The sequence below is a fragment of the Adiantum capillus-veneris genome, chromosome 12, assembly GCF_014529385.1.
Source record: "Adiantum capillus-veneris isolate H3 chromosome 12, ASM1452938v2, whole genome shotgun sequence".
Classification (NCBI taxonomy): Eukaryota; Viridiplantae; Streptophyta; class Polypodiopsida; order Polypodiales; family Pteridaceae; genus Adiantum; species Adiantum capillus-veneris.
The window spans coordinates 157,225,276-157,240,839 of record NC_140942.1 but is presented as its reverse complement, the minus strand read 5'-3'; the positions used below and the strand labels follow the sequence as shown (position 1 = coordinate 157,240,839).

General features: G+C 41.4%; 1 pseudogene; it reads right to left on the bottom strand.

The window, feature by feature from the left end:
* Nucleotides 1–244: 244 nt before the first annotated feature.
* Nucleotides 245–15,564, bottom strand: part of LOC147446746 (uncharacterized) — a 29,980-nt pseudogene continuing 14,660 nt past the window's right edge.

The following is a 15,564-nucleotide window of genomic DNA, read 5'->3' as shown; positions in this document are numbered from 1 at the left end:
GTCTCCACATCTGACAATGCCACAGCACTGAACACTATAGCGGCACTGAAATTGGAGTTAGAGCAAGAAAATCTTCAAAGACAGCTGCTCATATTAGGAATGGTGGCCCAGACGGTGGCAAATGAGCAAAAGATAAAAGAACTGGAGCAGCAACTAGCTCAAGCAAGTGCCAAATTAGAGACTCAGAAGTAGATCGGTGACACGCTGCTAAAGGAAAAAGAAGATATGATTTTTCAACAACAAATCAGAGCAGGCAAAGCCCAGAGTCAACCGCAACTGCTACCCGAACAACAAGTGCCTGATTTGCAGGAAACATCACACCAAGGGGAACAAGAGCATGAATTTGCTCAGCCAGATCTGGATATTAGAAATGAGCTCAGTGAGATCATTAAGGACATGCCAGAGGGACCAACAAAGGAGTACATGCTCTATGAAAAGAAGATAATGGAGTCAGCGGCCCTGGCCTACTTACAGCCAGAAGAGCAGGTGGAAGGGTTTGGCCATGAGTACCTACCATTTCCTCTGTTATGCCATGAAGAAATTCTGTGGAAGGAAAAGATGCGGCCAGCCCTGCCACGAAACAAAGATGGGGGTTACGAAGGCATTGCACTGACAGCGGAAGAATCCCAGATGCTTGTCGATAACCACCCAAAGTGGAGGCAGAAGTGGTTGGACAAACGGCCACAAGATCTAACTAACTACCACAACACTCCTCAGCATATACAAATAGATCCTACTTTCTGCCCAGTCCCTAGAAGACGCACGTGGAAGGAGTTCGCCACATGGAAAGGCTCAAGGCCACAAAAACTGAACTACCCAGTCTTGACAGCGCAGCAGCCCCCTACAGTAACCTACATGGTCAACACACTGAATTCGACAGTCACCTTGCTGCAGGATGTTCCCGACGTGGCTTGTCAAATGCTAGTAAAGATAGCCCGGATGATCGTCACCTGCATCCAGGTGTTTAAGTACACTGAAGGCAACGATCATCCGTGGAATCTGTTCTTGGAATGGCACAAAGGGATCTGCTGGAATCTCCAGGATTCACCGCCATGACACATTTTGATGGCAATGTACTCCACTCTAATGTACCTGCCCTCACACTACTTGCAGACATTCGAAGAGGCCTTCGTCACAGGATTCTTCGAAATTGACTCGAGGATTTTCCATCCTATGGCGAAGGACCTCAAGGCACGGTACGTAGCATACCAACACACGCTAAGTGAAAATCCATTCAGACAACATCAAGAAGCCCTGGAAGCTATCCTTCAAACAAGAAGCTTTTCAGCAACACTCGCTTCATTGGAGCCACATCAACGGCCAAAGCACTGAACATGCACGAGGGCGTGCAAGGATAAGGAAGGGGGGAGTGTTTGGCGGACGAAGCGACAAGCGGTCGTTTCCAGAGAAAGATCATATTTTTATGAGAAACCTTTGTAAAATTCTTTTGTAAAGAAGCATCTCTAAGCCGAGAACTTGTCAAAGGATTTATGATTATTCTTCTGGGAGAAATTGTATATTAGAGAGTCAGTTAGAAGTTTAGGAGCTTTTGGCCGGACAAACCATTTGTAAAGACCTAAACTATAAAGGTCATTTTTTCTAAGTTTGAACATCATCTTTTTGATGGGAAACTGAAAAGATAGCGTACATTTGAGAGCTCCTTCTCGCTCCAACTTGTAATCTTCACCATTGTGGCTACGGTAATCCAAATTCAGATTTGTTTATTGCATTGTGTTCCTCTTACCTTGCTCTTCCATTCAAGTGTAATCATTCAAAGTTCGGTGTAGGTATTCAACTACGAGTCTGAGACCTTAAATCCCTGTTTTGAGTGTCTATATGCGTGTTTCATGTTGTTTTGACCCTATAAGGGGCATTAGGGACCCTAAAACGACCCATTAGGATCACATGTTCGCTGTTTTTGCTAACTTTGGGACGAACGATCGCGATCTTTGTACCTTTTAAGAATGCTGTGACAATGATAGGATATGTTCTTGATAGTCCCCTGTAGCTTCCCTTCAAGTTTCATGCGATTCCGATATGAGTTGCATGGTGAACGGGCGTGATGACTGTAGAGCTGTGTAGAAGGACATAGGCAGATTACTTGGCTTTAGTGCCTTTGATTTTCTTGTAGAGTTAGTAGTTGCATCTCTTCGAGTTCACTTCATTAGGGTTAACATCCTAATGAGTTTCCATGCCTCATCCAAGTCGCTTCCCCTGTATCGATAATTGTATGTTGATGCTTGAGAGCTATGCTAAGGATGTTCGTCGCGGCGACCCGCAAACAAAGATTGTGTCCAAAGGTCGTCACTAGGGAAATTGGATGCTTTGTGTGTGTACCAAAAAAGTCTTCATTAATCCTACAAAGGAGGGGGCGAGCCCTGGAAGTAGGGGATGAGAGAGAAACACACACACACACACACACACTTATGCTCCTTTACACAAAGGGAATGAGGGACACCCCGGGGGATTCACCATGGAAAACTTACCGCACCATGTAAGTACAAGGGAGGGGTTTTTTTTTACAAGTTACATAAGCATATAAGTTAGGGGCAGGCCTCCAATAATTAATCTCCCAAGATTAAAAATAAGGGAGGGGGGTATCATTTTTATTTTTTTATTTTTTTTGGGGGGGGAGGGGGGGATAAGTGAGAAAAAGGGAAAATGAGAGGAAGTTTTTGTGTTTCAAAATCATAGCTTCCCAAAAGAGTGTGCACTCAAACTTGTGAGTTAATAGCTAGCTACAAAGATACATGCAAGAACTAACATTGCTTTGTATCAATTGCTTGTTTTGTGATTATAGTTCATTTGTTGAGGGATGAAAGCTATAAAGAGTTTCTATAGGTGCAAATTTACACAAAGAACCTAAAACAAATTTATAACCATATTTTTTACGTAATTAGATGGGTCAAAATTGGATGAGTAGCTAGAGTACAGGCTGATCACATACATAATTTGAAAGTCAAACTAAGACACATTGAGGGTATATCTAGTTATCAATAGAAGTGGTTTCTTAGTACGTTGCCAGTCACTATGCTACACACTCTTTGACTAGTTTTACTCAGTTAGATCATGTGAGACCTTGATTTTATATGTAAGATAGGGGTATGATAGCTTTCTTCATGATTGTCGTATAAGTGTAGAAAGGGGGGTCATATTCCCTAATATGATTCGTATATAGGGGTTTTATCAAAGTTTTCCGCTCGCAGGTGGCGTCCCGTTTTGTATATAGAGTGAATCCCCCGGGGAGGGACACATGTCAGCTCCCTAGCGCAGATGACCACAAGGTGTACTCAAATCCTATTGGATGGCCATGGATGTGGACCAATGAGAATTAGGCTAGAGCAAATCTAGTTTAATTAATTTAAAAACACTTAATAAAAGAACCAATAAGAATTAAGCTCTCTAGAAGACTATTGGACAGTCTCCCAAGGGGTCTAATGAGCATTTAGCAACCCAATGGCTTGCCTGATTCCTATTGGCCAGGAGACAAAGGGGTCCAGTGAGAGTTTAGTTGCATTAATTAATTACCTAAAGCTCTCACAAAAGGGGAATGTCAAAAGGCTATCACTTATGCTACTTAACTTTCATTGGCTAAGTTGGGAGAGGTCCAATGAGGTGCTAGCAAGAGCAAATAGCAAGGGGGGTCGACCAAGAGAGAGAGGGGGCTGAATTGAACAAGGCATTATTTCATACACACTCACACGAACTCGTGTTTGAAGCAAGAAGACTCTCTCTCCCCTTCTCAAGCTTTAATGGAAAGCTTATCACCTACTCCAAGCTTGTGAGAAGGGAGGCCTACACCAACAACTCTTGGCTTTGTGATGCAAATCCAACCAAGAGCCAAGATTCAATGCATGCTCATCTCCTCTACCATGCTAATTACTAAGCTATGATATGCTAATATGAGTGATTATGTGAGGAGATGTACATCTTTCTCGTAAGACTACTCCTTCCTCTGAATCTCCTCTCATACCCCGCTAGCTCTCACCGTCTTTGAAGGTGTGTGAGGTCTTGGGTGTGAGACCATGAGGGAATTGGTGTTGTGTTTTATAAATGTTTTGCTTAGTGCTTGAAGCTTCCATCTTCATTGCACTAGCTAGTATTGAAGGAACACAAAGGATTGTATTGTAAAATGTCTGTCTTGATGGGAGAAACCATAATACAAAGCCTTTTGGAGGGGGGATTGGCTCCATGTAAATCCGGTCCTCAACTGTTGTTAATAGCTTAATTTCTCTCTCTTTTGAAGTATTGTTCATGCTATCTAACTAGGTGTTATACTTTTTGTTGCTCTCTCCACCCAAGCACTCTTGTTATTCTCATTAGGAATCTATTCTAATGAAATGCTCACTATGTTCATGCTATTTTCCGCAACACACAAGTTACTAGGCCATTAAATGCTACATGATGCAACATGTTCTTGTGTCAAAGGGCATTTGGAATATTATGCAGGGCATTGATGTACGTCCTGGTTCTAAGGATGTAGGCGATGTTGCACGTCTTGTTGCAAGGATTGCTATTGTTAGAGTTGTTTTGCCTATGGTAGAACAAGCTCATTGGGATGTAAAGGATGCACAGGCTCATGCATTGATTGCATTGTGTGTGAAGCACACCATTACTCCCCACATTCGTTTAGTGAAATCTGCAAAACAGGCTTGGGATATTATGGCTGGTCTTTATGCAAGCCGCAATGAGGCAAAAATTGCATTGCTGCGTAAAGAGCTGGAGCCGAAGATTATGCATGAGAAAGATGATATGGACACTTTCCTTGCTGGTATCAAGGATATCAATGAGCAACTTGTTTCTGCAGGTGAAGTCATTTCAGACATTTCCCTTGTGCAAACTGTTCTTGATGCCTTACCAGATTCTTACCAGACTTTTGCTAGTACTTGGAGACTTATGACCCAAGGAAATCCTGAAGTTGTCAAGTTTGAGGCATTGTTCACATTGCTGTTACAAGAGTCACTTCCTAGAAAAAACGAGACTAGACAGCATGTAGTTGAACATGCTTTTATTGCTTCTCAAAGAAAGGGTGGTAACACCAATGCAGCCACTTCTTATGGTTCTTCTACGAATAGAAAAGCATATGTTCCTAATGCTTCTGCTGGCAACAATTCGTCTGGAAATTTTGGTGATAAGGGCAAAAAGAAGATGCATTGCCATTTTTGTAAAGCTAATGATCACTTGATCAAGCAGTGTCATAAGTTGAAGGCCAGAGAAGCTAAGAAGAAAGAGGGTGGTTCCACTGCAAATGTTGGTTCCACTACAAATGAAGCCATTGTTGGGTCTTTCATGAAAGGAGACTGTAATGCTGATGTTGATGCAGAATGGGATTTTAGTGCAGAGTGCACTTACAATCCTCCTGTCCATGATGCATGCATGCCAATTGCTGCAGATTCACATGTGTGGTATTTTGACAGTGGTGCTACAAAGCACATTACCTCACATCGTGAATTATTCACCTCTCTTGAGTCTGTCCCTCATGGGAATTCAGACACTTGTATCAACAATGCCTCTTACCCGATTCAGGGGGTTGGAAAGATTGTGCTTACTGTGCAAATGGCAGTTCTTTCACACTTGTTGATGCACTTTATATACATGGGATCAAGAAGAATCTTTTGTATGTATCTGCACTTGCTAGACTTGACTTGTAGTCAAATTTATGGATGACATATGTACAGTTCATGATCGCAGTTTTGGTGATGAAATTGTTGCATCTGGCCTTTTGTGCCGTGGACTGTATAACCTCACTTTGTATGACAAGTGTGGACAAAATTTTGCAGATGCAGTTGCAGATTCAAGGGCTGTTTCAGATGCAAAATTGTGGCATGCACGTTTTGGGCATCTGAATTTTTCCAGTTTGCTGCATCTGCAGAAATCTTATATGGTTGCTTCTTTGCTGCCTCTTGAAGCACCTGTCAAACATGTTTGTGAAGGCTGTATTTTGGGCAAGATGCAGCATTCAAAGTTTCTAAAGGATGGTTCAGTTAGGGCCACATGCAGGTTGCAGCTTGTACATAGTGATGTTTGTGGGCCCATGCAAACTCCGTCTTTGGGCAATTACCTGTACTTCGTGACTTTCATTGATGATTACTCCAGGCATGCATGGGTATTTCCGCTTAAAGCGAAGTCCGAAGTTTTTATGTGCTTCAAACAATTTTTGGCTATGGCTGAAAATGTCTCAAAATGTACTATGGGCACCCTCCGTTCCGATCGAGGGGGGGAGTATATGTCTCATGAATTTAATGCATTTCTGGCTAGTCGTGGGATAAAACACCAATGTACAGTGCCTTATACACCTCAGCAAAATGGTGTTGCTGAGAGGAAAAATAGGTCACTAACGGAAATGGCACGATGTATGGTCAAAAGTCAAGCTTTGCCGCATTCTTTTTGGCTTGAGGCCATCATGTGTGCCACTTATGTACTTAACAGGTGTCCTACGAAAGCTTTGTAGTCTATTACTCCATATGAAGCATGGCATGATAGAAAGCCTTCTATTGAGCACATGCGTGTTTTTGGTTGTTTGGCATATGCTTTGGTGCCACAAACACGGCGCAGAAAATTGAATGATAAGGCTATCAAATGTATTTTTGTTGGTTATAGTTCTGAAATCAAAGGTGCCAGGTTGTATCATCCGCAAACAAAGTGTCTTCTGGTTTCACAAGATGTTGTGTTTGTGGAAGATTCTGTTCAGTCCTTGCTGTCATGTACTAGAGTCAGTAATGTAAGCTCACAGGAGATTTATGACACTTTGTTGCCTCTTTTCAAGGGTGGAAGTTCGAATGTAAATTCCAATGAGGCAAATGTACAGCCTATGGGGGTTTTTGAAAATGTTACAAATCAGCCTATTACTGATGCAAATGTACATGCTTTACTTGATGAGGAAAGGGCTGAGAATGAGAAGGCTAGAGGTATGCCTAAATGGTTGGTGCATACTTTGTGTGACAGTAAATTGGATGCACCTTTGTCTAGTCGTACTCATTCAGGTTCTCACCATGCATCTTATGCATCAGATTGTTATGCTTTGGCTGTGTCTAGATTACATGATGTTGAGGAATGTCTGTCTTTTGATGAAGCACACAATTCAAAAAATTGGATGGCTGCTATGCAATCAGAATATGATACACTTATTGAAAATGACACATGGACTTTATGTGATTTGCCTCCTGTCAAAAAGGCCATTGGTACGAAGTGGGTTTACAAGTTGAAAGGCCAGCCGGATGGTGAGATCGATCACCATAAGGCTTGACTTGTTGCAAAGGGTTATGCATAGCAAAAAGGAATAGATTATGAAGAGACTTTTGCTCCCACTTGTCGTATGACTAGTGTGCATTTTCTATGTGCATTGGCAGCTCATTTTGGTTACTGCTTTCTTGAATGGTGACATATTTGAGGAAGTTTATGTAACGCAGCCTCACGGTTTTGTCAAGAAAGGACAAGAGGGCAAAGTGTGCAGATGTAAGAAGGCTTTTTATGGGTTGAAGCAATCTCCTCATGCTTGGTATGAGAAAGCTGACACTCATTTGGTCAAATGAGGCTTTCATAATAGTCCAATAGAAATCACATTGTATGTAAAGTGTGAGGGTGATGTACTTCTCATTGTGGTTCTTTATGTAGATGATTTTCTAATCACTGGACCAAAAGAGAGACATATTGTTGAATTTAAGGCTGATTTGAATGCCACTTTCAAGATGAAAGATTTGGGGCTGCTGCATCATTACTTGGGCATACATTTTAAGCAGTGTGATGGTGGTATTGCCTTTTGTCAGAAAAGTTATATAGAGACATTGCTATGTAAGTTTGGGCTTGAGGATTGCAAACCTAGTGCCACTCCCATGGAAACAGGTATAAAATTGAGTCTTCATGATGCTGGTGATCTTGCAAATGTCACTCTTTACCAAACTGTTGTTGGATGCCTCATTTATGTATGCAACACAGGGCCAGATATTCAGTTTGTAGTCTCACATGTCAATAGATTTATGCATAGCCCAGGGTCTAAGCATTGGCAGGCTGTCAAGAGGATTTTCCGGTACCTTAGTGGCACTTTACATCTTGGCTTGTTTTATCCCAAGGGGGGATCACTGCCGCTAGACTTACATGATTTTTCGGACTCAAATTGGGCTGGTTGTTTTGACATGTGAGTGTCCACAAGTGGTTTTTGTTTCATGCTTGACAGTTCATGTATATCATGGTTGAGCAAGAAGCAACCTATAGTGGCCACTTCTAGTTGTGAGGCTGAGTACAGGGCAGTCTTCACAGCTACGATTGAGTGTGTATGGCTCAGACGCCTTATGGGCTGATTTGGGTGTTGGACATGACACTGCCAACACTATCTACACTGACAATTAGAGCGCATTGGCAATTGCAAGGAACCCAGTTTTTCATGCTCACACAAAGCACATTGAGGTGCATTACCACTATGTCAGGGAGAGGCTCTCAACAGGAGAGATCGGCTTGCATTATGTGCCAACACAGGACAACCTTACAGATCTTTTCACAAATGCATTGTCTTGTGAGAAGCTCGAAGCTTTGGGCTTACTCCCCTTTGTGGACTGATCATGTCCTCAAGGCATGGCACTTCCCTTTACTCATGTGCAAGCTCTGATTCACCGCATCACTCCAGGGGGGATTTGTTACCATATACATGTGGTAGTGATGTGTGTCAACACACTAGGACCGCCGTGGCATTTTTTCCCTCTTTAGGAGGTTTTTCCCCCATGCATTGAATATGCGCCCATCACTCTAGGGCTATCTATCTTTTCATTGCACACTGAGTAATACACTCTCTATTGTGTGCCTTGAGCTTCCTTCATCTTCTCCAAGCTGTGTGTGTTTTCCTGCAACCCTAATTCCAACAGTGACCTATTTTTACTCTCAGCAACACCATTTTGTTGAGGCATTTAAGGCACTTTACATTGGTGTTTTATCCCACGACTAGCCAGAAATGCATTAAATTCATGAGACATATACTCCCCCCCCCCCCCTCGATCGGAACGGAGGGTGCCCATAGTACATTTTGAGACATTTTTAGCCATAGCCAGAAATTTTTTGAAGCACATAAATACTTCAGACTTTGGTTTAAGCGGAAATACCTATGCATGCTTGGAGAAATCATCAATGAAAGTCACGAAGTAAAGGTAATTGCCCAAGGATGGAGTCTGCATGGGCCCATAAAAATCACTATGCACAAGCTGCAACCTGCATGTGGCCCTAACTGAACCGTCCTTTGGAAAATTGAACATGACATCTTACCCAAAATAAAACCTTCACAAATATGTTTGATAGGTGCTTCAAGAGGCGCCAAAGAAGTACCCATATCAGATTTCTACAAACGCAACAAACTGTCAAAAATCAGATGTCCAAAACGTACATGCCAAAGTTTTGCATCTGAATAGCCTTAGAATCCACAACTGCATTTGCAAAATTTTGCCCACACTTGTCATACAAACTGAGCTTATACAACCCACGACATAAAATGCAGATGCAACAATTTCATCACCAAAACTTAGATCATGTATTGTACATCTGTCATCCACAAATTTGACTACAAGACCAAATCTAGTAAGTGCACATACACACAAAAGATTCTTCTTGATCCCAGGTACATAAAGTGCATCAACAAGTGTGAAAGAACTATCATTTGGAGTAGTAAGTGCAGCACAATCTTTTTAACTCCTTGGAACCGGATAAGAGGCATTGTTGGCATAAGTAACTAAATTCCCATTAGGGACAGACTCAAGAGAGGTGAACAAATCACGATGTGAGGTAATGTGCTTTGTAGCACCACTGTCAAAATAGCACACATGTGAATCTGCAGCAAAACTGACATGCATGCACCATGGACAATAGAATTATAAGTGCAGTCTGCACTAAAAGTCCATTCTGCATCAACATCAACATCACCAACATTAGTAGTGGAACCAGCCTCTTTCTTCTTAGCCTCTTTGGCCTTCAACTTAGGACATTGGTTGATCGAGTGATCATTAGCTTTACAATAATGGCAACGTATCTTCTTTTTGCACTTATCACCATAATTTCCAGACAAATTGTTGCCAGCAGAAGCATTAGGAACATGTGATTTTTCACTCGCAAAAGAACCATACGAAGTGGCTGCATTGTTGTTACCACCTTTTCTTTGAGCAGCAATACATGCATGTTCGACTGCACGTTGTCTAGTCCTGCTTTTTTTTTGGAAAGCGACTCTTGCAACAGCAATGTGCATAATGCATAAAACTTGAAAACTTCAAGATTCCCTTGCGTCATAAGTCTCCAAGTACTAGCAAAAGTCTAGCAAGAATCTGGCAAGGCATCAAGAACAATCTGCACAAGGGAACTGTCTAAAATGACTTCTCCTGCATAAATAAGTTGCTCATTGATATTCTTGACACCAGCAAGGAAAGTGTCCATGTCATCTTCCTCATGCATAATCTTCGACTCCAGCTCTTTACCTAGCAATGCAATTTTTGCCTCATTGCAACTTGCATAAAGACCATCCATCCCAAGCCTATTTTGCAGATTTTGTTGAATGAATGTGAGGAGTAATGGTATGCTTCACAAACAACACAATCAATGCATGAGCTTGTGCATCTTTTACATCCCAGTGAGCTTGTTCTGCCATAGGCAAAACAACTCTAACAATAGCAATCCTTGCAGCAAGACCTGCAACATCCTCAACATAGCTTATATCCTCAGAACCAGGACGTACATCAATGCCCTGCACAATGTTCCAAATGCCTTTGACACAAGAACATGTTGCATCATATAAGCCCACATAGGGTAATTGTCCCCATCAAAACTATCCTCATCAGCAAACATCTTGACCACATTTGTGTTGTTGTCAGCCATGGTAAATGTTGCACCTGATGTGAAAATTTCCCAAAAAGATGAGAAGGAAAGTGGGAAGAACACGTGCTATATAGCACAATGAGTAGAAGACCATAAGGGACCTGTTATGCAAAAAAACAACACTGAAAGAATATCTGCACAAAATGACAAAATAGCCTGTTCAGTACTGCCTGTAAAGGAAACGGAGGCCGAAATGAGCCCAAAGCAAAATTTTGTCGACCTACGGACGCTCGTCAGAGCTCACAAAAATTGGAGAAAGTGAGCAGGCGCGTGTTGGAGCTGCTGGCAAGACTAAGCTTGGGAGGACGCAACCTGCTCTAATACCAATTGTTGGAATTAGGGTTGCAGGAAAACACACACAGCTTGGAGAAGACGAAGGAAGCTCAAGGCACACAACAGAGAGTGTTGTACTTAATGTGCAATGGAAATATAGATAGCCCTAGAATTATGGACGTATATATAATGCACGGGGAAAAAACCTCCTAGTGAGGGACAAAATGCCCCGGCGGTCCTGAGTGTGTTCACACACATCACTACCACCACATGTATATGGTAACACAACACAACTACAACTAAAGACATTTTTAGCCATAAGCAAAAATTACTTGAAGCACACACAAAAACACTTCAAACTTTGCCTTGAGTAGATACACCCATGCATGTATGTAATCATCAATAAAATTCATGAACTATGCATTGGACCACAAACATCTATATGGACATGCATATCCATGCACACAATCACATACTCACATGTACATGTATGACCACCGAAATGTCCAAATGGCCACAAATGCATTGGCGGTCCGCGGGAATCCCTAGAGGATTGCGAGAGGTCAAGATGGCCTTCAAATCATATGATGCCACCAACACCAAACTCAAGCCGAAGTTGACCCGGATGATCAACAAGATTATGAAAACAATCAATAGCAACATCAATGCCATATATAGGGCTCTTTTTTCTTGGTTTGCAAAGATTGACAAAGATATGGAACAATGGCAAAGATAGAATGAAGAGTGGAAGCAATAAAAGGAGCAGTGGAAGAAGGAAATGCGGGAATAAAGGAGTAAGCATATACGAGGGAAGATTTGGACGTCTAAGGGTAGAAGTAGCATTACTGAGGGACCAACCACTAAGGCAAGAGGGGGAGATAATGGATGTGGACAAGGAAGCTATCAAGGAGAAGCTCATGAAGGCCATGAATGAGAGCCATGAAGGGAAAATGGAGGCCACTAGGGAGGGATAGGTGGACCTGGTGAGGAAGTACACCCGAAAAGAAGTGGACAAGGAAGCACAACAGGAAGAAATAAAATTGGTGCACACAATCAAAGACGAGAAAATGAGCATTGGGCCCAACATAAGAGTCCAGGGTATCTTAGCAACAACCAACTCTATGCATAAAGGAGATGAAAGATGTTATGGATGAGGCTAGGATATGCACAAGACGTACCTCCCCACTTTGCCAAATCTTAGAGAGGACGAAGAGATTCCATGAAGAAGAGAGATCTCATAGTATAGCCTTGGATGAGGAGTCACACACTACATTCATGTGGAAGAGAATATTATTACATGAGACTATTTGATAAGCTTTCTCTCCGCAATGAAGCCTTGTGGAATGTGCTTATAAGAGGGTATTGTGAACATGGGTGTGAGAAGTAAGATTTGTACAGTTTCAACCAGATGAAAAGTTAGGGCTTTTCTCCTAATGCAATTACTTGCCCTCCTCGGTAGGGGCACCAACAACTAACAAGGAAATGAAACATGGGGCACCTCTATAGCTTGGGCTCCTTGCCTTTTGTGCAAGCTCTACAATCACCATCTCCATAAGAATCTCTCTCTCATTTGTAGAAAGAAGAAATAGAAGGACCATATCTCTCTACTTTCTTACTATATTCTCTTCTCTTTTCACAGTGTACGTGCTTTATATCAAGTTTGTGGTTGAATCCTCTATGTAGCTCTCATCACCGCTATTTTGCAACAAAGCAAGAATCCTTTTGATCACCGATAGTCACTTGTTGTTCATGCATCAACATTGCTTAGATTCAATGAAAGGGTCAATGAACTAGGGCTTTGCTAGATCAAGAATGTTTCTTAGATCTTTTTCTTTTTTTATTAGGCTCATCTACACGATTAGTCCATTGATGGTTGAATGACCTACACAGTTAACATGCCGGGGATCTTGCCATCATGTGCAATACTGAAGAGGCATGGTGCCTAAATTTGTATGATTGATGTTGATGATTTACTACTACCTATCAATATTTGAAATCCTTTCAAAGATTGGTTTCATGGAGGGAGGCAAAGTGGCATGGTCTTATATCTGGCTCAGGCAAGTTAAAGGTGTTTTGGCTTGTTCCTAACAAAGTGAAAATCTCTCTATTTGTTGTAGAAGCGGATGTGATGGGTGGACAGATCGATCCTGCACATTTAGATGAGGCATTTAAAGATTCTCTTTTGTCATCCTTCTGTGTCATCTATGCACTCTATTTCACCCTCCACTTTCTTTCTTACTCTCTCAATTCTTGCAATGCGGTGTATACATATTTTCACCCTCCACTTGATCATTCTTTTGAGTGCAGTTTCATTAATACACATTCAGGGGTAGCACTAGTTGCTAGATACCTCTGGATGTAGTGCGACTCATGGCTTAAACTCCATGCTAAGTCGAGCACACTGAGATCACTTTCACAACTTTGTGTGTATTGAAATTGTATAAAAGTGTAAATTGTATAAGTCTCGTAGAGACCCCTCGGAAGGGGTATCTCTCATTTTGATAGAAGATTGTTCTCATTTCTTAGGAGAAGCTATTGGACTATTTCTATTAATGTTTTGATGACTTATGAAATGATGGGTCGTGATTCATGTACCTTTCAAAATTAGGTTTTTAGGGTCTAGATTTGCTCTAATAGTCCTTGCCTATAGTCTCTGAGAGTTTCCAACAATTTGAGCTCATTTAGCTCAAAAACCATCCAGTGATTGGTTGATGTGAGGATTGACTCTATGCTTGTTGAAATTAATTTTTTATTATTGGCTCATGGATGCTCTTGTGTATCTTCTTGTGTAGGTTCATGGCTGCTCTTGTGTATCTTCTTGCCTAGGTTCACTCCATTGCGATTGACAACCCAACACGTCTCTCGACTCCATCCAAATCGCTTCCTTGAGTATTAGCATATTGTGTATCTTAGTGCTAGATAGCTATGCTATAGATTTGTGTCGCGGTGATCCGCTAACATTGGCATCATGTTAGGGATTAGTGGCATCATGTTAGGGATTAGTTTTATGATGGTCAAGTGACCTTGCCTCTATACTTGTGTTCATCCATACTTTTTAAAAACACATTCCATTTCACTAGCAAAATAGTGGCAAAATAAGGTTTTTGTCACATGAGAGAGTTTAGGAGTCTAGGACTTGCTAGATCTTTCATTTGGTAGCAAAGAGTTTTTATTGATTGAAGGCAAAAGAAATCATCTTAATCGCCAATTTTTTCATTGCTTTCAGAGTGTTGTGAGTTCCATCACCATTAGCTTCGTTTTCAAGTTTTGTTTATTTCTTTGCATTCTTTCATTTCCAATTCATAGTAATAGGTTAAATAGGCAAAAACCCATCAATCTGAGCTAGTCAAATAAAAATGATAGATTCTGATTCATGTAGCTCACAACATAAACGATAAATTTTGTATATATCTTGCATCCTCATCACTTGCTTACACCAATTGCAACAATTGAGATGCAAGAAGATCTTTGAAACCTCTTCAAAATCAAGAGATTGAAAAAAAACATTTAAATCGAGCTCATTAAACGTAAACACAAGAAAATTTTGAGTTTTGGTGTCCAAATCAAAAAAGATTTTGGCAAGCGAAAGACATTGCTTATTTTAAAGGCAAAGGTGATGTTATTATCTTTGGGAATATGAATGCTCGCACAAAAATATTGCAACATGATACTCAATAAATTGATATGCCATACATTTCAAAGGAGTTGGAGGAAGTTCACTTGTATGATCGTACTTCAAAGAAAGAGCTAGATCACTATGAAAAGTTACTTTTACACATGTGCAATAGCACGAGTATGCTCATTTCCAATGGTGTATATTTGTAGAGTGGAACCAATGGATTTACATGTAGAAAACATAATGGGGATAGTGTGATTGACTATATGCTACTCTTTGAATCCATCATGTATATCGCATAAAGAGTTTTACGCTTGGCCAATGGACCCTAGAATCACATCATCGGACCTTATGTATTGACTTGCATGTGGAGAAGCATCTGAGAATGATAATCTCAGCCAAAGGAAAAGAAGTTATCACTTTGTATGAATTTCAAACGGGCACAAATGTATATTGAAATGGTTGAGCAAAAGTTGTGGATGACAAATCTTCAATATGACACACCCTTCTACCGCATATGTCGGAGGTTGGAGACTTGCCAAACACTGTGTGCAAGCCACAAACGGCTTCAAGCACACAACCAGACTATTCTAGTAAGCTCAAAGGGGGGCAATGGTGTGTCACTCACCACTTGCTTGCCACTGTGAAGGATTCCGTGCACCAAAGAAGAAGGAGCCACCGCCGCAATGCTAAATCGCTCTCTCTCTCTCTCTCTCTCTCTCTCTCTCTCAAGCATACACACACACACACACACACACTTGTGAGCACATGATGGAGCAGAAGAAGAAGGAGCCGCCGCCGCAATGCTAAATTGCTCTCTCTCTCTCTCTCTC